The sequence below is a fragment of the Globicephala melas genome, chromosome 7, assembly GCF_963455315.2.
Source record: "Globicephala melas chromosome 7, mGloMel1.2, whole genome shotgun sequence".
In the NCBI taxonomy this organism is placed as follows: Eukaryota; Metazoa; Chordata; class Mammalia; order Artiodactyla; family Delphinidae; genus Globicephala; species Globicephala melas.
In genome coordinates this window covers 19,871,667-19,895,664 of record NC_083320.1, presented here as the reverse complement: position 1 = coordinate 19,895,664, position 23,998 = coordinate 19,871,667, and positions in this window count along the sequence as shown.

Sequence of the window (23,998 nt, the reverse complement as noted above, 5' to 3'; positions counted from 1 at the left end):
CTGATGAAATACATTCAATACCTAGACTACAAAACATTGCTCAGAGAAATTAAAGAAAACCTAAATAGATGGAGCTTTATACCTTGTTCATGAGTCAGAAGATTGAATATTGTTAAGATATCAATTCTCTCCCAAATTAGGCGATAGATTCAATGCATTCCAAATCAAAATCCTAGCACACTGCTTTGTAGAAATTGGCAGATTTCTTCTAAAATTCATCTAGAAATGCAAAAAAAAGTAAAGAAAAAGAAAACAGACTTGGAGATCTAACACTTCCTGAATTCAAGACTTAATATAAAGCTAAAGTAATCAATACAGTGTAGCATTTGCATAAAGACAGACCATGGATCAGTGAAATAGAAATAGACCTATACATTATTCAGCCATAAAAAGGAATGAAATTGGGTCATTTGGAGAGATGTGGATGAATCTAGAGACTGACATACAGAGTGAAGTCAGAAAGAGAAAACAAATATCGTATATTAACGCATATATGTGGAACCTAGAAAAATGGTACAGATGAACCAGTTTGCAGGGCAGAAACTGAAACACAGATGTAGAGAACAAAAGTATGGACACCAAGGAGGGAAAGCGGGGCGGGGGGGAGTGGTGGTGGTGGTGGTGGTAGTGTGATGAACTGGGAGATTGGGATTGACACATATACACTAATATGTATAAAATGAAAAAAAAAAGTAGACCCATACATATATGAACAGCTGATTTTTGACAAGGTGCAAAATCAGTTCGGTAGAGAAAATATAATCTTTTCAATAAACGTTGCTGAAACAATTGGATATTCATATGCCAAAAAAGGGGGCTTCAATTCATGCTATATGTCATATACAAAAATTAACTTAAAATGGATCATAGACCTAAATGTAAAAGTGTAGAATAATAAAACTTTTAGAAAAAAATATAGAGAAAACTACTTTGTGACAAAGACTTCTTAGACACAACACCAAAACTGTGACCCATAAAAGAAAAACTTGATATATTAGGCTTTATCAAAATTTAAAACTGTACTTTGAAAGACGCTGTTAAGAGAAGAAAAAGACAAATCATAGACTGGGAGAAAATACTTTCAAATCACATATCTGGCAAAGGAATTGTATCCAGCTATGTAGAGAACTCTCAAACTCATTAATAAGAGACAAATTTTAAATAGGCAAAAGATTTGAAAGACACTTCACTGAAGAAGATATACAGAGGGCAAATAGATGCATGAACAGATGCCCAACATCATTAGTCATTAGGAAACACAAATCAAAACCACAATGAGATACTGTTACACACTCATCAGAATGGCTAAAATTAAAGACTGATCATATAAGTGTTGATGAGGATGTGGAGCACCTGGAACTCTCATACACTACTAGCAGAAGTGTAAAATGGTGCAATCACTTTGGAAAGAAGTTTGGCAGTTTCTTAAGAAATTAAATATGTGATTCAGTCATTCTACTCTTAGACATTCACCAAAGATAAATTAAATCATATATCTACACAGACACATATAAACACAAATGTTCATCGCAGCTTTATTTGTAATAACCAAAAACTAGAAACAATTCAAACATCCATCAACAGATGAAAAGATAAACAAATGATGCTATATCCTTACAATGAACTACTATAAACTTGAGATACACATCATCATGAATGAATCTAAAAAAAATGCTAAGTAAAATAAGTCAGACAACAAAGAGTGCATGCTGTAAGATTCCACCTATATAAAATTCTAGAAAGTGAAAACTTCTCTGTAGTGATAGAAGCAGCCCAGTGGTTGCTTGAGGATGAAGTGACAGTGACAAGCAGTGGGTAAAGGTACAAAGATACTGGAGGAAAGTTTTGAGAGTGAAGGATATATTATCTTGATTGTGGTGATGCTTTCATGGACATATACGTATGTCAAAACTTATCGATTTGTAATTTTAAACATGAATAATTTGTTGTATGTCAATTATACCTCATTTTTTAAAAGAACAAAAGAATATACAGAATAATCACCATGCCAGTTTTCATAGAGCTAAGGAAGAGTAACTAGCAATGAAAAAAATTATTACTTATAGTTCCAGGTGAGCACTGTAGTATACTTTAAGCATATGATGGTAGCAAAGAGATCTAGAGTTTCTCAGATATTCTGCCTCCTATTGTAGATTGTCCTTTTTGCAGACAGCCGTCATATCTGCTCTTCCATTTACATATCCCAGACCCCTGTTGGTCCCTGCCCTGCCCAGAGTAGGCAGCAGTGTTCAGGGCTCCTGCAGTGTTCAGGTGCCTGCCCTAATGTTAAGTATCTATAGTGAGGTGGAAAGTACTAAAACGTATGCTCCTTCAGGCATTATGGATTATTCCAGAGGGATGATGCTTCTAAGATGGCACACCAACTGCTAGCTGTTCACTGTAAGGTAGTAAGAGGATCAACACTATCTTGGAAGTATGACCCTAAGAATGTACTGGAAAACAGCTGCTGGAACCTGTACTCGGACATTGCCATTATAAGACATCAACAAATTCTGGCCAATACACCACAGCAACTGCTGTTGGATAAACTTAGCACGATGGTGGCAGTGCTTACTCATGTTGGTATTCTGGCCCATGAAAACATCCTAAGAATCTGGGCAGAGTTGTCAGTAGATTTAAACCCTGATGGACTGGAATGTAAGAGGAATGAAGGGCCCACACCCGCTTATGATCTGCAGCCAGGAAGCCTTCCCAATTTACAGTGACCTCTACATCTTTGAACTCCAAGCATTCTTCACCTATTCCACTATTCCACTGGTCAGATAATATATCAGTCATTGCCTGGTGCCCGGCATTGTTGTCTAATGTGATAACTTGGCTCTTGCAGTGAAATTCAACCTTTCATATTCATTTGTCACATAATAAATATCCATTAAATTCCTACAATGGCAAAGCACTTTGTTATATTACTAGGATGATGAAGAGAAGCACTACCCCTCATGAAGGTGAAGTTCAAGAATGGGAGATAGACACTAAATAACAAGATATGATAAGTGATCTAATCACAATTGTGGCAAGAGCAAAAGGTGCAGTTGGCAATGAGAGCTGATACAGAGGAATCTGAGGGCTCTGAAGGACCAGGGGAAATTCTAGCGAAAAGGACATCAAAGCTGAGATCTTAGGGATGAATAAGAGTTATTGGGGGAAATCAGCACACAGCTGGCCTCCTGTGTTCTCAGGCAATGGGTGTCTCTCAGCTCTGCCATTTGCAGCTTCCCTAGAAGGAGCACAGATTGCTCTGCACAGAAGTACCCAGAAGGAGATATTGTTTCCTTTTTTTTTTAACATCTTTATTGGAGTATAATTGCTTTACAATGGTGTGTTAGTTTCTGCTTTATAACAAAGTGAATCAGCTATACATAGACATATATCCCCATATCTCCTCCCTCTTGCATCTCCCTCCCACCTTCCCTATCCCACCCCTCTAGGTGGTCACAAAGCACCGAGCTGATCTCCCTGTGCTATGTGGCTGCCTCCCACTAGCTATCTATTTTACATTTGGTAGAGTATATATGTCAATGTCACTCTCTCACTTTGTCCCAGCTTATCCTTCCCCCTCCCTGTGTCCTCAAGTCCATTCTCTGTGTCTGGGTCTTTATTCCTGTCCTGCCTCTAGGTTTTTCAGAGTGTTCTTTTTTTTTTTTTTTAGATTCTATATATATATATATGTGTTAGCATATGGTATTTGTTTTTCTCTTTCTGACTTACTTCACTCTGTATGACAGACTCTATGTCCATCCACCTCACTACAAATAACTCAATTTCGTTTCTTTTTATGGCTGAGTAATATTCCATTGTATATATGTGCCACATCTTTATCCATTCATCTGTCGATGGACACTTAGGTTGTTTCCATGTCCTGGATATTGTAAATAGAGCTGCAATGAACATTGTGGTACATGACTCTTTTTGAGTTATGGTTTTCTCAGGGTATATGCCCAGTAGTGAGATTGGTGGGTCGTATAGTAGTTCTATTTTTAGTTTTTTTAAGGAACCTCCATACTGTTCTCCATAGTGGCTGTATCAATTGTTTCTTGAGAAGAAAGAGGGAGGGGAAAAGCATGTGTCATTCCCAGAGAGGAGGTGAATCATGACCCCTCTGGTTACTTGGAAGTCTCCCATTTGCTGTCCCTACCCCAAGTCCCCAACTTTTCCAAGAAAAAGGGTTCCACTTGTGCTCCTTGAATGGCTCAGAAAGGAACAAAATTCCATTTTCCCCTTTATCCAGAGAATGTTTCTCGGCCTCTGTTCCTTTCATGTATCAGGCAGACAATGTTATTTCATCACTGTTCATTTTCCCAAATGGTTAAAGTGTCCTGGGACCCACACTTGTGGTATGTCACATCAGAAATGTAACTTGGCTTTGGAATTAAGCTCCAAACCTGCCACCTTAGTGATCAAGACAAAGCCTTCCTACTTGAGGCCCTGGATGTCTCCCATTGTCTCCCACTTCAGGGTCCTCAAGGATTGGGATACAGATAGAGTCTGAAAAGACCAAGATAGATGTTTGAGCCAAAAAGAAATGATTAGGGATACATTTCTGAAAACAAGGGAAAAGAGAAGCCATGTGGTATTATAGAAAGAGAACTAGGTGCAGAGTAAGGCATTATGGGAGGTTTTTTGCAACTTTGGCATCTACTATCTGAATGACAGTAGTCAAGACACTTCCCCTTCCATGTATCAGACTCTTCTGTGACATGAGAGTGCCTGGCTCAACTTCTAAAGTAACTTTGCTAATAATATTCTGCTATACCTGTTGTCCTGTGAGCTGGAGAAATGGGAAGGGAAGAGAATGAGGCAGGAGAGAGAGCATAGGGAGGCAGGTGGAGCTTCAGAATAAGCAGACGGTAACAAGAGAAATAAGTTGGATGGATGGCACAAGGAAGAACATCTGGAAAAGACAGGCCAGGAAGACCATCAAAAGAAGAAAATATTTTGGAATCAAAGAAGTAGATTGACAACTAAATAAGATGTTGAACTTGCAACCTCTAAGGAAACCAAATGCTGGCAAAAAAAGAGAGTAGGAAGAGAAGACTGAGGTGCCTTCCTATCTTCCCACCTGCTCTGGGCCCCAAAAATCCCATCTCTCTTCTAGGCAGGCAGAGACACCCAGCTAGTATAGATGAAATATCTGTCTAAGTCTCATGACTCACTAGGAAGACAAGCTTTGATCTATAAATGTTAAGTACTATGATTTGAGTGAGGAAGCATGAGCCTGGCCTGAGATTTTTAAACCAATGACTAGAAACAGCTTGCAGTTAATGTAAATTTAGAATGACAAAGCAGGGTGGAATTGTGGGTGCGGTGGGGAGAAGGAGAGGTAAAGAGAGAATGAATATAAATTATCTCTGGAGGTAATAGTTGACTGCCTTGGGAATGTTGTGATTCAAAGTTCAGAGGGCAGGATGGATGAGGAGACACACACTCCCAAGGGTGCAGAGTGGGTCTACCAATGGCCCTGGACAGACCCATCATTGACTCCCGCTCTGTCCCAGGCCTGGCAGGACTGGCCATAACTTGCTACTGGAGGGAGGCTTGGTGGGATTTATGAGATGAGCTAGTGGGATGTTCTTAGCAAACCAAAGCTATAAATGTACAATCCTTTATCTCCAGCAGGAATGTTTTAAGAAAAAGAAAGACAGGAAATGTCTACATAGCAGAACCCCAGCCACTGGTTAAGGAGAGTGGCCTCTCTGGAGCTACATCAAAGGCTCAGCTCTGTCTGCTCCCTGTGGCCTCTGTGGGTCCTGACCTGGGAGTTCAGCAGTTACTTGCAGCCAAGGAGGGAAGAAAGCACATCCACTGTCACTGCTCTCCTTGTTAAAAGGAGGATGAACTGGGACTGCTGGGGAAACCGCCATCACTCCCTCCCTAGCCTCCTTTCCTCAACTCTTCTTCTCCACTGAAATAAGATACAAGTGCTTCAATGCGTCTGACGCCTGATGGAGTTCGTAGTAGGAGCACTGGACTGGGAGTCAGGAAACTGAACTTATAGTCTACAACTGAAGAGCTACTGAGCCTGGAGAAGGTCACTTCCTTCCCTAAGTTCACTCCTTATAAAATAAGCAGGTCAAAGATGAATTAATAGCACTCTTCATCATACCCTCCAGTGACTATGGAGAAGCAGAATCGGCTTTTAAATTTCAGGAAAAAATGAAATATCTTTTCTTTTTCAAGAGAATTTCATTTAGAGGCAAATCCCATCCCTTCTAGAAATCACCTCTAACTGGTCACACTGATGAATGAGACCAGCAAGGATGTAAGAGGAAACACAAACTAGATTCCTTAGGCCGATTGAGGAGTTTTGTCTCACCCTCGATGTCATCTTCTTAGAGTCTATAAAAAGAGACAACCTGTCCTTAATTTTCTAGAGGATGTTGCAACTTCATCCCAGACATTCTGTTCTTCCTTTCTCTCTCATCCTCGGGAACACTTCGTTGAAAATAAAGTATCTAAAGCCTAGGTTGCAAGACCCTATAGAGAAACTTGTAAATTAGAAAAAGGCAACCATGCCAAACAATGTAGGGAGTGTTGTACAGAGTGGATTTCAGCCCTCACTTGACTTGCTTGACTAGGTACTCACGGACTACCTTGTACAACCTGTACATACTATAGCTGAAGTGCAAGGCTGGACTTACAGCAGTTGCTCAAATTCTATTGCATACATGTCAATAATAATGGTATATTGCCATGTGTCGCAGGTTCCCCAGGAACCAGAATCAGAGCTGAAGATCTGCATTCAAGGTTATACCCTCAGGGTCAACAACTATTGAGAAGGTAAGGAAGCAGTACTGAACAGAAGGAGAAGTTTAAACACAATACAATTGCAACAAAAGCCTCACCCATCCTGTAGGGACCTCTGCAGTAAAGATGGTCCTTCTGAATTGCCTAGAATTTGGGCAAGTTAGCTGGACTTTTACAGATCAATCATAGATATAGGCTGTCCTTGGGCAAGGGATAAAACCTTGGGGAAAAAAAGGTCTAAAATGCAAGGGCAAGTCTTGGAAAGGGACTCAGCCAACAACACTGACATCATCTGGGGGAACACAAGCTTCAGTTGAGGTGGTTCTGGATGGCACAGGACAGAATCCACTACCCTACATCAAGTACTTCATAGTTTAACAAGTATGTTCTGTGCCAGATATCTTCCATTTGCCCTTCCAGATCCACTCTTTCCCTTTCTTTACCCTGCTCTCTGCCCCGGGAGGCTGACTTGTATAGATCACATCAACAGGCTTCCATGCCCTCTGACTCCCCCTTGGGTTCAACCAATACAGCCCTGGCAGAAGATGAAAGGGAAGGAGGAGACTGAGGTCGGGGGGGTTTGTTTGCCTGACTCCTTTTCTGAGAGGTCACCCTTGGGTTGGATTCCTCCTCCAACTGAAGTTCAGTGGCTCCTCTCTGAGGCCCTTGCACAGACCATTAATTTTCTCCTTCCAGGTTCTGCCAACTACCCTCTCCCATCACCCTTCTACCTTGGTGCTGTAATAGGCCTTCCTCACCCCCCACCCCTCCGTAGTCCTAATGTTGGGATGGCTCTATCTGTGTGATTTCTCTAAACTCTGCCCACACTTTTGTAAAGAATCCTTTCTTTGGTAAACCCTCCTCGAATTATCTTAAATTGAGTGTCTCTCCTCAAATTATTCTAATCTGGTTTCTCCTAGGTCCTGAACTGATACTTTTAGACATATATACATTATCTCACCTTTTCCTGTCCACCATCCTATGAAACAGATATTCTTATCCCCACTTTAGAGCTAGGAAAGCAGAGATGCAGAGGTGTCTCCTTACTCACCCAAGCTCCAGGGTAGTAAGATGGTCCTGTCTTTTGATTCAGATCCACTGTCTACATCACTACAACACCCTAGTGCTTCCCTCAAAGTATTCTCTTTGCCCAACACAGCTCAGAAAAGAACCAGGGGAAGGAGGAAGAGCCATGGCATTCGAGACCACAGAACATGCTAAAATGTAGCATGAGGATGAAAGAAGGTAGAAGGGGGAGACACAGCAGAGTGTGTCTTTCTCTTCAGTCCTGAGATTGAGGGAGAAGGAAGGAAGAGAGTCCTCTCTATCCAGTCTTCTGGAAAACTTAAGTTCCTTTTCTAAATTACCTTTCTCAACTAGAAAATTAAGTTATTTCAGAATCCAGGTCTGCCCTCAATCAGCTGCTTGACCCTGGTCAGGTCTGTGGTTTCTTCATTTGCATGAAGTAAGCTGGTTAACTATAGAGCCCCAAGTTCCCTTCCATTCTATGTTTCTATGAGCTCCTTGTTCTCTTTGCTTCTCTTATCCTAGAAACAGACATCAGTCACATGGATAAACACTCACACTGACAATTGTCAGTCTCACCCCTGGGAAAAAGAGGAAGGAGCTCAGATGGTGCCATGCACAAAGACTCATTTGTTAGCTCTAAACGTCCCTCCCACAGGCTTTGCCCAGACCCTCGCTTTTAACCAGGAAAACAGTGAAGCCCAAATGAGAAAGTGAAGGTACCATTTCATTTTGCATTGCTCCCAAAGTCCCTGTGTGTGGCAGATTTTTAGACTCTCAGTCCCATTTGGGGTGGTGTCTCTGTTTTCCTGATCAAAACAGATGGATCCTTCCTGTACAAAATATCTTTTGTCCTGTTTTCCCTACATTGCCCTACATTATCAACAAATCGCCCAGCCCAGGGACCAGCTAAGAACAAGAAGTTCCACTCTGTTGTTCCCACCATTGTGGGAGCTTTCATTTACGAAGCATCAACCACAAGGCAGGAAGAAGAAAATGCTTTCTCCTCCTTTTCCGTGCTCCTATTCTGAGATGTTGGGGTAGGAATTAGGGACCCTGGATTCTAGTGCTAGTCCAACCACTAAGTTTGAGCAAGTCACTTTCTTTCTCTAGACCTCATTTCATTATCCATTAAAATGGGTAAATAGATACCATTATTCTTTTTAGTTCTAACCTTCCATGAACCTGTAAGGATGAATAGGATCTGGGTAGATTGATTTGGACAGATGGCAGCTTAACTTGGGTTCCCGCAGAAAATAAGATCTGAAGGGAGAGCTAGATGTTAATAGTTCACTGGAAGGTATAATCCCAAGGAAGCAAGAGTGAGGGAAAAGAGACATGAGACAAGGAAGAATGAGAAACAAAGGTGATGTATTATGACCTTAGTCCATTCAGACTGCTATAACAAAACATCACAGGCTTGGTAGCTTGTAAACAACAGAAAATTATTTCTCACACCTCTGGAAGTCCAAGATCAAGGTGCCAGCATAGTCACCCTCTGAAGAGGACCCTCTTACTGGTTCATAGCCAGTGTCCTCTCGCTGTGTTCTCACATGCTAGAAGGGGCTAGGGATTTCTCTGGGACCTCTTTATAAGGCACTAATCCCATTCATGAGAGCCTCACCCTCTGACTTAAGCACCTCCCAAAGTCCCCACCTCTTAACAGCATCATCTTTGCAGGTTAGGATTTTAACATATGAAGTGGGGGAAGGGGACACATTTAGACCATAGCAAGCAACAGTCAACCTAGCTACCGTTTTACATGTTTCAGAGAAGCCCAAAGGGTCATTCAATCACACTGGACATCTCTGTACATATTGTACAGAAAAAATAGACCCTTGGAGAGAAGAAACAAGCAGAGATTTATCTGCAAACACCCTTGTATTTCCTCTCTCCCATTGGACAAAGTTCACCCACTGGAGTTATCTCACCTGCTCTTCTGGGTTGCATCATCTGAACCCTTCAAAAGTCGCTGAGGAAGCCAGATCCTTCAACCTGAAGGGTAGGGTTGCACCCAACCTGGATGAGGTGGGAAGCCAGGGAGTTCAGGATTCAGTTGATCTGCCTCCTACCATGAAATTGTGCAGGATCACCTGGAGCCTGTTGCCCTGGCAGGGGCAGGCAGCTAAGTGGGAAGCTGGGGAGGCACAGAAGCCATGTCTGGCACAGATGGGTAGAAATGGATAGGATGGAAGGTGTACTAGGAGAGAGAGCTCAGGTACATTCATTCAACAAGTGTCTTCCAAGAATCTTGTATAGAGAGATGGAAAACTTTCCCTGCCCTCAAGGACACACTCAACTGGGCAGACGGACTTAGAAACAGCAATTACAGCAAAATAATAGATCATCGTGTATGGTTACGCTTACCTCTCCCATTTTACTTACTGGAAAACAAAACCTAGACTTGGGTGTCTATGACAGAATGCGACCTAAAAACCCAGCCTGTTAATTTCCAAGTCAATGCTTAATTTACTGCCCCCTCCAAAAGGCACAGAAGTGGCTTAGGGTGGGCTGTGTTCTGAAACAAGAGTAGATTTAAAAGGTCCAGAGGCATCAGGTCCCGGCTGAGCCACATTGTTCAACTCTGAACAAAGTCGCCTACAGAATAGAATGACATATCGAGGACTGGGTTTGGGGGTGGCGATGGAGCAGAGAGGCAGTGTCAGAGAACTCTTTGTGAAGACAACCTATTTGCTAAAAGGAGCCAAGAAGGATCAGTTTAATTGAAGTTAAAGATATTTTAAGGAAGGTAAGAGCCTAACTGGAGGTTCAGCCAAGGGGTTTTGTTCTGCTTTTGAAAATGAGAAGAGTTGAACAGAATCTGTATGGATGAGCTGATAAAAAGTCCTTTGAAGTGGACAGGGAACTTTTTATAGCCTCAGAATAACTTAGCCCGGGGTGAGGGAGAGAGCTCTCATTTACAAGCGTGGAAGATGGTGAGCTGTCCCCCTCCAATTGGATTTCTTCTGGCTTGGCCATGAAGAGAGAAAGATTGGCCTGGTGTCTGTGTTTAGCTGAGAGAAGATAAATCTGGCCGTCCTTCACACAAGACAGCACAGATGGATGGCCCAGGGGAAAGCCCTAGAAAGCTCGTTAACAGACATTGGAAAGAAAGGCAGAGAGCACAGAATCACAGCCCCCACATACAACTCCCAAGTCACAACCCATCCACACCACTAGATGGATCATGGGTTAACCCTGAAAAAGAATTAAGAAACCAATAGCAATTCCAAAAAACAACAGCAATAAAAATTATTGTTACGGATGATTTGCTATGTTGTGCATGCCATATCTCATTTGTTCATCTTAACAACCTAGGAGGTGGGTATTATTTTTATTTCCGTCGCACATTCGAGAAAGTTGAGGCTTCTTTACATATGAGCAAGTTTAAGCAATTTGTTCAAGCTTAGTATATCCCAGGCCAGAACCTAGATAGAAAACATTGTTTGCTAAATGTTAAGGTGACATGAGGTTACCCTTGGTTACAAACCTCATGGAGGGCAAATCCACTCCCATACTATCATCATTCAGTTCTCTTCGCTGAACAACTGACCAACTTGGTCTAATCTCCCACTCACCAAATAGTTCAGAATTTTGGCCATGGGAACACCTTACCAAAGACTGAAGATTCAGCTTTCCCAAAACTCTTGAGTTCTGTATTGCCGTACGTTTAAAGAGAAAGAGGAAGCTTGGAGAAAAGGAAACACAGTGATAAGTATGCCCCCAAGAAAGAATTGCCTGGGTTGTAATCTAACTGAAATTTTGCTGATCACCACTCTTCATTCCCATTGAGGATAGAAACAGGGACTGGGGACCCAGATTACAGTAGGATTTAACTTAACCTGAAATTCAAATACTTTTCCAAGATCATAGGCTCTGTAACACCCAAACCTGACCCATGTTCCTTACAGTAAAATTTTGATATCTGAAGTTATGAAGTGGGAAAGGCAAAGAAATCAGGAGTCTTTGAGTTTTCTCTCAGGTCCACCAAAACTCATCTAATCCAAAGGTACTGTACCTCTGGACCTCAATTTTCCCATCTGTAAAATAGAAGAATTCGTCACAGCTAATCTCTAAGGTGTCCTCTCTTACTCTCATCCTGAGTCTTGGATCATGACCCTTTTCTTACATACCTCACAGAAGCTGCAGTGAGAATCAAAGTTGGTAAAGGTAAAAAAAAAAAAAAAAAAAAGGAAAGAATGGGCTCTTGAAAATCAATAAGGTTTTGTATTTACAAGTACAAAGGACATTGTGTCTTCAGTCAGCCATGTGTCCTTCCTACCATTCTTGAGATTTCATAAAGACAGATGACACACTCCGAATTTCCATGAGTAAGAGACCTTTTCCATCCTCTTTTTGGATGGATTCTGGACTCTTGAAACCTACACAGGTTTCCGCCTATCTGCAACAGGGACAGAAGTTCAAAATATACTATACTTCCAAGCTTCTGCCTGCGGGATCTCCACCTCTGATCCCTGTCACCTAACCCCTTCTCTACTACAGAAACACAAGCAAAGGGCATTCGAAGGACAAGCCCTGGCAATGGACTTCCAGGACACATTGGAGCTAAAAGAGACTAGAGATCTTTTTAAAGTTCTGGGCAAAGGGCATGTGCTAATTGGCCTGGCTCTAGCTATGAAATCAATTGTTATCATCATTATTTTATTCTCTGAAGGAGACAACCTCAGGTTAGTATTTCAAAGAAGAATGAGTCACTGGAGAGGTTTAAAAGTACCTGCTAATTATTTTTTTAAAGAAAAACCTTAACTCTAGGAGAAATGAGTTAGACGCAGCATCACCTGCCCATTAAGATGAAAGGGCCGAGTTACCGGGGCTGCTCCAGGAGGCCCGGGAATAACAAGCGTGCCCCTTGTCTTTGCAGAGCAGACTTCCCTGCAGAGCCTCTTCCACAGACATTATCTCACCGACCCTGAATTCCTGGGAGAGGAGCAGCCCCCCTGCTGGCTTCATCATCCCCTTCTTTCTGCTTCACCGTGATGCAAGGAGGCTGAGGGAAGACTGGTCAACGTTAAGAAGGGACAGGCATCTCTCAGTTGTCTGTGGAGTCAGCATATGGACAGCTGCTTCGAACCCTAAGCTGCCCCAGCTGGGAGCTATCTGGCCACCTTCTCCAGTGGCTTCCAAACATGTTTGGATTTTATTTGAATAGAATTCTATGAAGAATCTCAAGAGTTAAAACAGAAGATCAATTCTAGGGTTTCCCTGGTGGCCCAGTGGTTAAGAATCCTCCTGCCAATGCAGGGTACACGGGTCTGAGCCCTGGTCCGGGAAGATCCCACATGCCGCAGAGCAACTAAGCCTGTGCACCACAACTACTGAGCCTGTAGTCTAGAGCCGGTGAGCCACAACTACTGAGCCCACGTGCTGCAACTAATGAAGCCGGCGTGCCTAGAGCCCATGCTCTGCAACAAGAGAGGCCACCACAATAGGAAACCCGCGCACCGTGGCGAAGAGTGGCCCCCACTGGCCACAACTAGAGAAAGCCCTCACATATCAACAAAGACCCAACGCAGCTAAAAATAAATAAATTTAATAAATAAATTTTTTAAAAAAGAATAGGATCGGTTCTATGTTAAGTTCAGATTTTTAACATTTACTCAGCATCAAGTCCATCAGTGAGAATAATGAAGTTCATTTGATGAATGCAAAAATTCTCAACCAGTCATCTAGAGCTCAGCGGCCACAAAGATGAGTCATATTATGGAAGACACTCAACATCTTTGAAAGAACTGCCAAAGTCCCTTTGAGCCAATGCATCCTAGAACCTTGAGTGGGGAAAATGGAATTCACTGGTTCAAGAATTTAGTTTAGTTGGTGTTATGGTCTAAGTCAACTGAAACATTTCCAAACTGTTTGTCCAAGAGGAGAAAGAGGTGGAGGCTGCCGTCCAGGAAAGGAAGACAGTGGCTTAGTTTCAGAGAGGAAACCATTGGATTCTCATAATGGGAGGATAAGGGAGTGACAAGTTCCAGGAGAGCCTGAAGCTGTGCCTTTTCTCAAAGGCTGCATCCCAAACGAACCGCTGACAGGGCTCCCGCATGGTTGGCCAGTGACTAAGCATCAGATATTGGCACTCTGGGAGCTGGGACAAGGTCCTATGGCCAAACTGGCACCCAGAAAATTAAATTTAAATGACTATGCAGGCCTGCCCACTGGGCATCTTCAGAATAAGTCCCGAAAGACTGCTGATCAGAGGTCTGTTTATTATAGACTGGCATAAAATAAAATACAACCTAAAAAAGGGAAGGGAGGCACAAAAATGGATTTTTTACTCACCCTGCATGCTGGGACTTAGACATAGATTTTGTCGGACATACAAGAATTTTATTACAATAGTACATTTATTATAAGAATAAAGGCAATTTTTGCTATGGTGTGAATGTTTACGTCACCCCCAAAATTCACATGTTGAAAACCTAATGCCCAAGGTAGTGGTATTCAGAGGTAGGGCCTTTGGGAGGGGATTAGGTCATGAATGAGGTAAGCGCCCTTATAAAAGAGACCCCATAGAGCTCCTCACCTCTTCCACCAGGTGAGAATAAGTGAGAAACCTGTGGCCTGGAAAAGAGTCCTTACCCAGCCATGAGGGTACCCTAATCTCGGACTTCCAGTCTTCAGAACTGGAAAAAGAAATTTCTGTTGTTGAGAAGCTAATCAGCCTGTGGTATTTTGTTACAGCAGCCTGAACAGCCTCAGACATGATTCCATCCCTCAAGTGGTGTAGAGCCCTTCACACCCTTTGCACCAGCACCAGCTGTTTCTGGCACCCCCTCCACCCCAAGTTCAGTCCCTTTTCCTTTGGCTGAGCCCTCCTCCCACCAGACATCCATCCCTTCTCTTCTAGGTCTTACTTGCTCCCCCAAACGTTTTGCTTCCTGACAAAGCACACCACTGGATGGAGAGGTGCCTCATCAAAGGCAGTGGTCAGCATCAGTGCTAATTAGTATCAGAGCAGATAGATTATTTTTAAAGGGAGCTGGTTCCCTAAGGGCTACCTCACCCCCTTAGGGGTACATTTTGAAGACAACTGGCTCCTCAGCTGATTGGAAATGCTGGCTCGGACACTTCAGCCACTGTATTTCTATGGTTCCCATCTCCTCAACAAAATCATGAGTTTTCTTGGAGTGGAGGATGTACCTTCTGTTGATCTGCTACTACAGGAGCTTAGGTAGGTAATGCCGGCTGACCCATACGGGCAATGACCCTGGATGAGTGACCTGAACCCGAGGGAAGAGCTCATTTTCTCCCAGGCTGTCTTCCTTCCAGAAGCTTTTGTATGTAGGTAATGACCACACAGGTACCAGTAAACCCATGAGAGGTCTTGGAACCTCTGGATGGAAACCAGTGGTTTCAATTTTCTGGGAAAGGACTGAAAGTGCCAAAAGTTCCATTCCATGTATGGGTCTCTTACATTTACTTCCTATCATTTCATCCTTGTCTCTTTGGGTCCCTGAAAAACAAACAAACAAAAAAAAAATCACCATGCCGGGGTCAGAATGTCCGAGTTCTGCTCTGCTAGTTAATTACATGTCTGTCCCTGAGCAGGCTTCTCACAAGCCAGAGTTTCCATTCCCTCTCCTGTAAACTGAGGAAACCCAACGCGAATTACTTACACACGGCCCACCTCTTCTGAGTCCCTCAGCCGTGTGCAACCAGGACTCACACAGCATCAGTATTCACGGGCCCTGGAGGATGGGAAAGGAGAAGCCGAAGGAAGCAGCGGGCTGTTTAGCTGAGCTTCAGACAGGAAGATGCTGTCTGTCCACCCAGGCTGAGGATGAAAAGCATTCCGGAGAGCTGAGGCAGTGCCGGGACAGGGTCCCTGCTCCCCGAGGCCTCTGAACACTGGGGGAGAGGCCTGGGGAATACAGAGAGCCCCCCATTCGGGTCTGGCTCTAAAACTTGGCCCAGTAGGAGCTGGGAACAGATGAGAGGATGAAGTGCTTCCCCTTCGGGGAATGTGACCAAGAGAGCAAGCCACACAGGCCTCCTCCTAGCAGAAGAGGGAATGAAGATAGAATGGAATGAGGGAACAAGGGGGCTTTTGGAGCGAGTTCTGAGATGCCTGGAAGCTGAGGCCACCACCCACTCCTCTGGTTTCCAAGTCCAGAAAAGCCTAAGAGCGATCAAGGTCCAGGTAGCGACGATAGTAAGCAACCCTCAGCCCTTTCATTGACTCTCCCCCCCTCCCTCTCTCTCTATCTCTCTCTGTCTCTCTCTCTCTCTCTCACACACACACATACACACACACACACACACACACACACACACACACACCACCACCACCAAAAACAACAACAACCACAACAACTGTGCAGATCCTTCACCTCTCTCGTGCCTGTACTCTCAGCTGGGGAATCCTGGAGTAGAAAGCAAGAAAGCAGATGAGGCCTTCCAGCTGAGTTTCCCATGAGTAAATAGATTCATGAGTAAAGACAAAGGTAAAGGAGGAAGCAACTTTTATGAGTACAGAAGAGAAGGGAATAGGTGTGGAGAGCCTTCCATCTTACCAGAGGGGACAGCCATTCCAAGATGCAGCATGCCGGGTCTGAAGAGGAGCTCCGTGCCTGGCCCTGGGAGAGTGAAAGTCCCGTGTCATGTCTGCAAGCCCACAGCCCTGCACACAAGGCAAGGGGTTGAGTCCTGGTCTTGCCAGGTGGCTGCCACACTGTGGGACTTCAAGCCTGCCCTTTGAATCTGAGTCTCAGCAGTTTTTTTACCTATAAAATGGAAATAAGAATCCTCTGGCCCAGCTCACCTTAGTGGAGATAGGATTCAGGAAATGATAGAACTGGGGGGTTTTTGTGGATCTCGGAAGCCAGGAATTATGTCTGGACAAGGGTCAGAGGTGTGGGAGTCCTTAGCCTGGAGGTGCAAACTCAAGTCATGAGAGCAGACAAGGAGCACGTGACGAGTGAGTCCTGGGAACACCCATGTTTCAGTGGTGGATGGAGGACGACGAGCCAGAAAGGAGGGCCAAGGAGGAAGAACTGAGAAGTTGTGGAGCCATAAAAAGCTGAACAGAGGTGATCTGAGAAAAATCATCATTTGTGTCAAGCAGATTTCTTAAAAATAGGTTTCATTCTTACCTCCTATGTATCCCCAAAAGCGCAGTGGGGGTCAATCAGAGCAGAGAAAATGACCATTAGAGAATATCTGTGATCTGGAAACTTACATAACATTTGTTATAAGCTTGGAGAGAATTGTAGACCTAGTCCATACCTCCCTGGTGGCTTGCTGTGTGACACTGGACATCTCCCACAACTTCTCTGTGCAGGCTATCAGCCAGTATTTATCCAAATCACTTAGGAGCTACAGTTCAGAGGGTATGGGCTATGGATCCAGTTACTCCTGGGCAAATGACTCCACAGGGCAATGTGAGCCTGAAGTGGGAGTGGCACACACACCACAATCAAACGGAGTCAGGGTCTCCTCTCCCCAGAGCCTGATCTACCTTAAAATAGGACAAGGATCTCAAAGTTCTTTCTCAAAGGAACCAAACCTGCCATTTGAAAATATTTCAGTCCAACAACACTCAAAATAAACTCACTTCAACAGCAAATATTTGTGGTGAATCTCCATGTGCAAACCACTGGGCTGGTTTGGAAGAGATAGAAAGAAGATAGGACTCAAAGATGACGAAGGCACTGAGATATCGGGCCCCGCCCTCACCTAGTGAGGAAGACAGACTCTTACAAGGTGACCACTGGCCAGACCGTGCTAAGTGTCATCACAAAAATACAAACAAAATGCAACAGGAACCCAAGTGCTAGTCATTAATTCTACACTGAATGGATCCAAGAAGGCTTTACGGATGAAGTGTCATCTGAATTAGTGTCCTGACACCAATTAGGATTTTAATATTCAGGGAAGGAACACTCAGCGTTAATGAGTGAACATCATGGGCAAAGCCTTGGCAACAGGAAAGTGGTATTTGTTCAGGGAATAAGTTGATGGTTTGGGACTTCAGTCTGTATTCAATGTAGAGTCAAATAAAATGTTTTTGAGAAAGGGTGCTATAGAATTGGTCCTGCTCTTTATTTTTTTTAACATCTTCATTGGAGTATAATTGCTTTACAATGGTGTGTTAGTTTCTGCTGTGTAACAAAGTGAATCAGCTATATGTATACTTATACCCCCATATCTCCTCACTCTTGCGTCTCCCTCCCACCGTCCCTCTCCCACCCCTCTAGGTGGTCACAAAGCACGGAGTTGATCTCCCTGTGCTATGCTGCTGCTTCCCACTACCTCTGTATTTTACATTTGATAGTGTATATATGTCCATGACACTCTCTCACTTCATCCCAGCTTACCCTTCCCCCTCCCCATGTCCTCAAGTCCATTCTCTACATCTGCGTCTTTATTCCTGTCCTGCCTCGAGGTTCTTCAGAACCTTTTTTTTTTTTTTTAGATTCCATATATATGTATTAACATACGGTATTTGTTTCTCTCTTTCTGACTTACTTCACTCTATATGACAGACTCTAGGTCCATCCACCTCACTACAAATAACTCAATTTCATTTCTTTTTATGGCTGCCATTCCAGAACTTTTTGACCAAGATAAGAAGCAAAGATGGAAGGTGGAGGAGTCTTCTTAGAAAGCTATTAACAAAGCCCAGAGGAGAAATCTCCAGCATCCTAAAGAGTAAAGAAGCCCTGAGATTAAAAAAATCAAAGGTTGTTTCAAGGTTTTCCAGAATGTGCCAATAAAGAGCACAGAAGGTGTAAAACTGGGAGAGTGACATACAGATAAAATTATTTTTAGACAGGTGGAATCTGCACAGTTAGATGTAAGGGTCTAGAGCCTTACATCTAAGGCTGGAGAAATTACTCACCAAGAGACAAGTCAGGAATCTGTGTTGGAGAGCAATACAATACCACTTATATAGGGGTCAGGTTCTGAGGGCAGCACTTAAGATCAATGTTTAGCAGAGACAAAACACCCCCTGTAAGTCCCTTAGGGGGAAGGCACATTCACAACTGATATCCACTTGTGCCGTAAGTCCAGTAGGGCCAGTGATTCTCACAGAGGTGGAGGAGCCATCTGGGCACCAAAAGAAGCAGCAGGTATGTGTGTTTTGGGGTCTGTTATAAGAGACACACTAGAGGTCCATTTCTCATTACCTGTGCACTGAGTGGAATTGTGGCCAGAACCACCTGCATAAATTATAACTGTGTTTCCTGTTCAACATGCAACTGATGCTATCTATACAGAGCTGGGCACCATGGACCTATCTGTGCAGTGAACTGACTTCAAGCCCTTGGTGTGAAATGCTCATGGAGAGACAAGGGGTCAAGAAGTGCTGAGGGCTGAGAACAGCAGCGTGGAAAGTGCCAGGAGCTGACTGAAGGAATTTGGTCAAAGGAGGAGGAGCCAAAGAAGAATCAAAGAAGGAGAACTAGGGGATATTAAGATATTACATAGGCCAAGGAATGACAAGGAAAGGGAGAATGTCAGGAAAGAGAGGACCTTCAACAATGCCAATTTCTATAAAGAGAGCTCAAAGTCATCTTTTGAATCTGAAACTGGAACATTATCAAGTATGTTAAAATATGAAGCTTCTGTGAATGAGGAAAATGGAAGAAAAGTTATAAAGGTGAAGATTTGGCGAATAAGAAAGTAGAGACATTAAGCAACACTATTCCACAAATTTGGCCATGGAGGGAAGGAGAAAAATTGAGGGATGGTCTGAGTCAGAAGAAGGGATAAGGAAACACTTTTAAGAGCATGGGCTTGTTTGTAAAGTAAGAAATGGCCCCAGTTATTCAGTAATAGTGATAATAACTTACACTTATTGAGCATTTCCTATGTGCACTATCAGAGTTAAGCTTAGTTAACCCCTTGAGATAAATACAACTGTCATCCATCAGAAGAAACTGAGGCTTAAATAGGTCAAGAAAATACCCCCAATCCCACAGCTGTTAAGTAGCAGAGATAGGATTGGAAAATAATCAATCAGACTCTGGGGCCCACTCACTCTCCTGCTTAGAGTAGAGGAAGTTTCCAGATGTCACATCTCAGAGAAGAGGGAAAGCTTTGGTCTTGGTTCAGAACCTCTCAATAGTCTGCCCCATTCATCTCCAGGATTTCAAACATTGCTTTCACTCATTCCTAGGATGTCATATTTTACATCTATGTAGAATTATAGTGATAACCACATCAATTATTCACAAATTAACATCTCCCAGGCCCTTCTGCTCGGACACCACTGAGAATTTTCTAGGATGCCCAAGTTACTATGTCCTGAATTCTCTCTCTACTACACTGAATACTAGGAACTGTATGGAAACTCAACTCCCAGACATCTGAACCCACAGCAGATAGAAGACCTACAGGCAGAAAGAAGAAGGGGGAGACAACTCCCCTCAAGTATTTCTGAGATGAGCTGGAAGTAAACTGGAAGTATGCTGGATAGTTAGGGTACTTACCTGAAGAGTGTCCATTGTCTATAGCATGGCGTGAAATTACCAGTCAGAACCGAGGAATAGAGTTGACTTTGGATAAAGAACCTGTACCCAAAAGTCTGGAAGAAGAGCCTTATAGCAATGGCATTGCAACCCAGTCAATACATTTTTTATTGAGCAAGTGCTATAGATCTCACACTACTCTGCTGGGCAGCTGGACTATACAGCTTTGCTGGAGAGACAGTGCTAAGACATATGAATGACAGAAAACAAAAGCGTGGTGTGAAGACTACACTTCAGAGGGAAGAGACTCGTTGAGGGCTGAAATGCTCACGGTATGGTCAAAGTGGGATGTGGGCTCTGAAACAAGTTGTTCTGGGGGAAAACAAAGGGGCAGAGCATTCTGTGGGGTGGGCAGTGGTGCAAGAAAATCTGAATGAAGTTGATAAGAAGACTTCTTCAGAGGGGCATATGAGTGGATTTGGGGGAGAAGTAGCTAATAGTGTGAAATTAAGAAGGAGAGGAAGTTAGGGGTGTAGGTTTAGAGAGAGAGGTCATTCTAAAGATTGTGGAAGGGGAGGAGTCTGAGAGTGTTTTGTGCCACAGGCAGTGAATAAAGAAGACTACTCAGCATAATTGCACAGGAGAGAGAAAGATCAGGAGAAAGCACAGAGTGTATTAGAGAAAGTGGATTGATACTATCTACTATCTAATCCAATCTACCTACCTCAGTGACCTCAAGGGTCATTTGCTCATTTAATTTTTGCATCAATCTTTTGAACTCCATTTTTTCAACGAAAGAGAAAATCGAAGACTTTCCCAAGATCTTTGCGCCAAATGAATGGCCAGCCTATCTTCTGACCCCAAGTTCTCTCCTAAGAGTCCTACAGTGGCTATCTTGACCTTTGACAGGTGAGAACACAAAGGTTTGTCCCCAGCTGCCCTCACACTGTCTCACATCTGTGAAGTGTCAGCTGTTTAGATCACAGTTTTTTCTTTACCTGCCCTACAGTCGAGCACACAAAGTCACATACAAAGGAAGAATATTTCTTCAATTCATACAAGCAAAAATGAAGTTCTCTTACTTCAGTTTTGGATTGTGCAGGTAAAAGTGATTTGGAGAGGACCCAAAACTACCCAGATGTTTGTGTCTGTCTCTACACGCAGGACCCCTTGGAGAAATGGTTGATTCTGGGACTAGGGAAAGGAAAATACAAGATGAGTCTGGAGCATCTTGTAGCTCCAGAAAGTAAGGGAGTGCTCAAAAAGCAAAACAATACAGCCAAAGTTAGAATAGCTTGAGCAACGAAATAAATAACACAATATTGGATGACATAATCCAACGTATAAAATAAGTATTCACGGGGCTTCCCTGGTGGCGCAGTGGTTGAGAGTCCGCCTGCCGATGCAGGGGACACGGGTTCGTGCCCCGGTCTGGGAAGATCCCACATGCCGCGGAGAGGCTGGGCCCGTGAGCCATGGCCGCTGAGCCTGCGCGTCCGGAGCCTGTGCTCCGCAACGGGAGAGGCCACAACAGTGAGAGGCCCGCGTACTGCAAAAAAATAATAATAATAATAAGTATTCACGAACCCATCCTGATGCAAATAAATAATTGAATAAGTAAATAAATGGGAGAGAGTACATAAATTTCCCATGCAAAAGAATGCTAAATAATTTATGTGGATACTACCCTCTCAAGGAGTGGAATGAACTCCCTGCCCATTAAGTGTGGGGTATGCTTAGTGACTTGTTTACAAAAGTTACAGTGTAACCTTTGTAACTTTACAGTGGAAAACCTGGTTAACACTACCTAAGCCAGATGGTCAAGGTCAACATCATCATAGATAAGTCAAGTTGATAGCATGTCCTCTTGATATGATGTGTTGAGAATGGTGCTTCACCTCCATGGTCTTCCCCTCCAAAATCCCTAGCCCCAGCCCAGCCACGACAAGTGTAGAAGCCAAACTCAAATTGAGGGGCATTCTACCAAATTTCTGACCAGTATGCCTCAACTTTATCAAGTTCACCAAAGACAAGGAAAGTCTGAGAAACTGTTACAGCCAAGAGGAGCTGGAGGAGACATAATGACTAATGTCATATCTAGGTATCTAGAGATCTTTCCTTTATTCTGCAGATAAATACTTCTAAGCTCCAGAAAGGGGGTGTCATTTCAAAGTCACCAGCTAGTTTGTGACAGGTTAAGACTAAAACCTGGGCCTCTGGAACCTCAATATACTTTTCATTCCACCAAGCCATAATTCTTGCCTCTTTTTCTGAATCACATCACTGCTGGTCAGGAAGGAATTGATCTAGCCTGGTTCCCATCTGTTGTCATTTCAGTTCAGGGGCAGAGATTTATAAAGAAAAAAGAATCATGTCATATCTTGGGACATAGCAGATTATGACCCAGTCATGTGGTACAGGGCTGTCCAGAGGGCCAAGATCTGGAAACTGAACCCTTCCATGGATAGGGAGAGAGCCAGCCAGAAGTGCATGTTATGTACCGTCTGGCAGGAAGAATTTGGTTTGCAGAGGAAACAGCTCTGAGAGAGGTGGCAGTCCAGGGAGGCATGAGGGTTGAGAGCCAATCGGCAGACTGGGAAAGGGGACCAGGAATTCAGGAGCAGGTCAGACTAAGACCTACAGACCAGCCGGCAGCCTGGCAGGGACCAGTGTCGTCTCAGCATCCCTCAAGGCTGGTGTTAGAATCAGGACTCTGGACTGGCACAGAAAAGCACAAGCATAGCCCTACAGGCACTTGGCCACAAAGCAAGTGACTAAAACTGTGACCAGGTGCTGGGAATCTACTTATCAAGAATGGCATACGAAGTGAGTACTGACTTGGACTCGATACAGAGTCTCCATTATCGGAACCAGGGCACAGAGTCCAAGTGAAGTGAGCAGAGTAAGGGACAGTCTTCCAAATCCCAGGATTCTGGGCCAGATCATCATTTCTTGACATCATTTCTGTTTCAGGTAAGAATTGGTTCAAAAGCCTGGGATAGGACTGATCTCTTGGGTGGAGTTAGTGAGTCCCAGACCCGGTGTGAGACAGACGCACAGACTGAACTCCAGGCAAAACCTTTCTTCCTGAAAGAATGAATGCTTGTATGATCTGCAGGCACTACTTTGACAGCCATACCAACACACATGACACACTATTGTAAGGAAACAGTTTGTTTTTATCTACCATTGAGTTACAAGCACATCATTGATCCTCAATAAATATGTGTTGAATAAATAAACATCCATTTGTTTAAAATTGGCAGGTAGGCATTTTATTTTCTTAGATGGTTATTTCCATATTCTCTGCTCACATGAAAAATTTCTTAAAAAGCAGGGCTTCCCTGGTGGCACAGTGGTTGAGAGTCCGCCTGCAGATGCAGGGGATGAGAGTTCATGCCCCGGTCCGGGAGGATCCCACATGCCGCAGAGCGGCTGGGCCCGTGGGCCATGGCCGCTGGTCCTGCGCGTCCGGAGCCTGTGCTCCACGGCGGGAGAGGCCACAGCGGTGAGAGGCCCGCGTACCGCAAAAAAACAAAAAAGCAATGAAAAATACAGAGAAATCAAAAAGTTACATACTGTATGATTCTATTTATATGACTTTTTCAAAAAAAAAAAACCGTGGAGATGTAGGACAGATAAGTGGTTTCCAGGGGTTAGGGAAGGCAAGGGAGGGTGTGATTTTCAAGGGATGGGACTAGCATGAAAGAATTCCTTTGTGGTGACAGTAGTTCTTTCTCTTGACTGTGGTGGTGGTTATATGAACCATATATAGG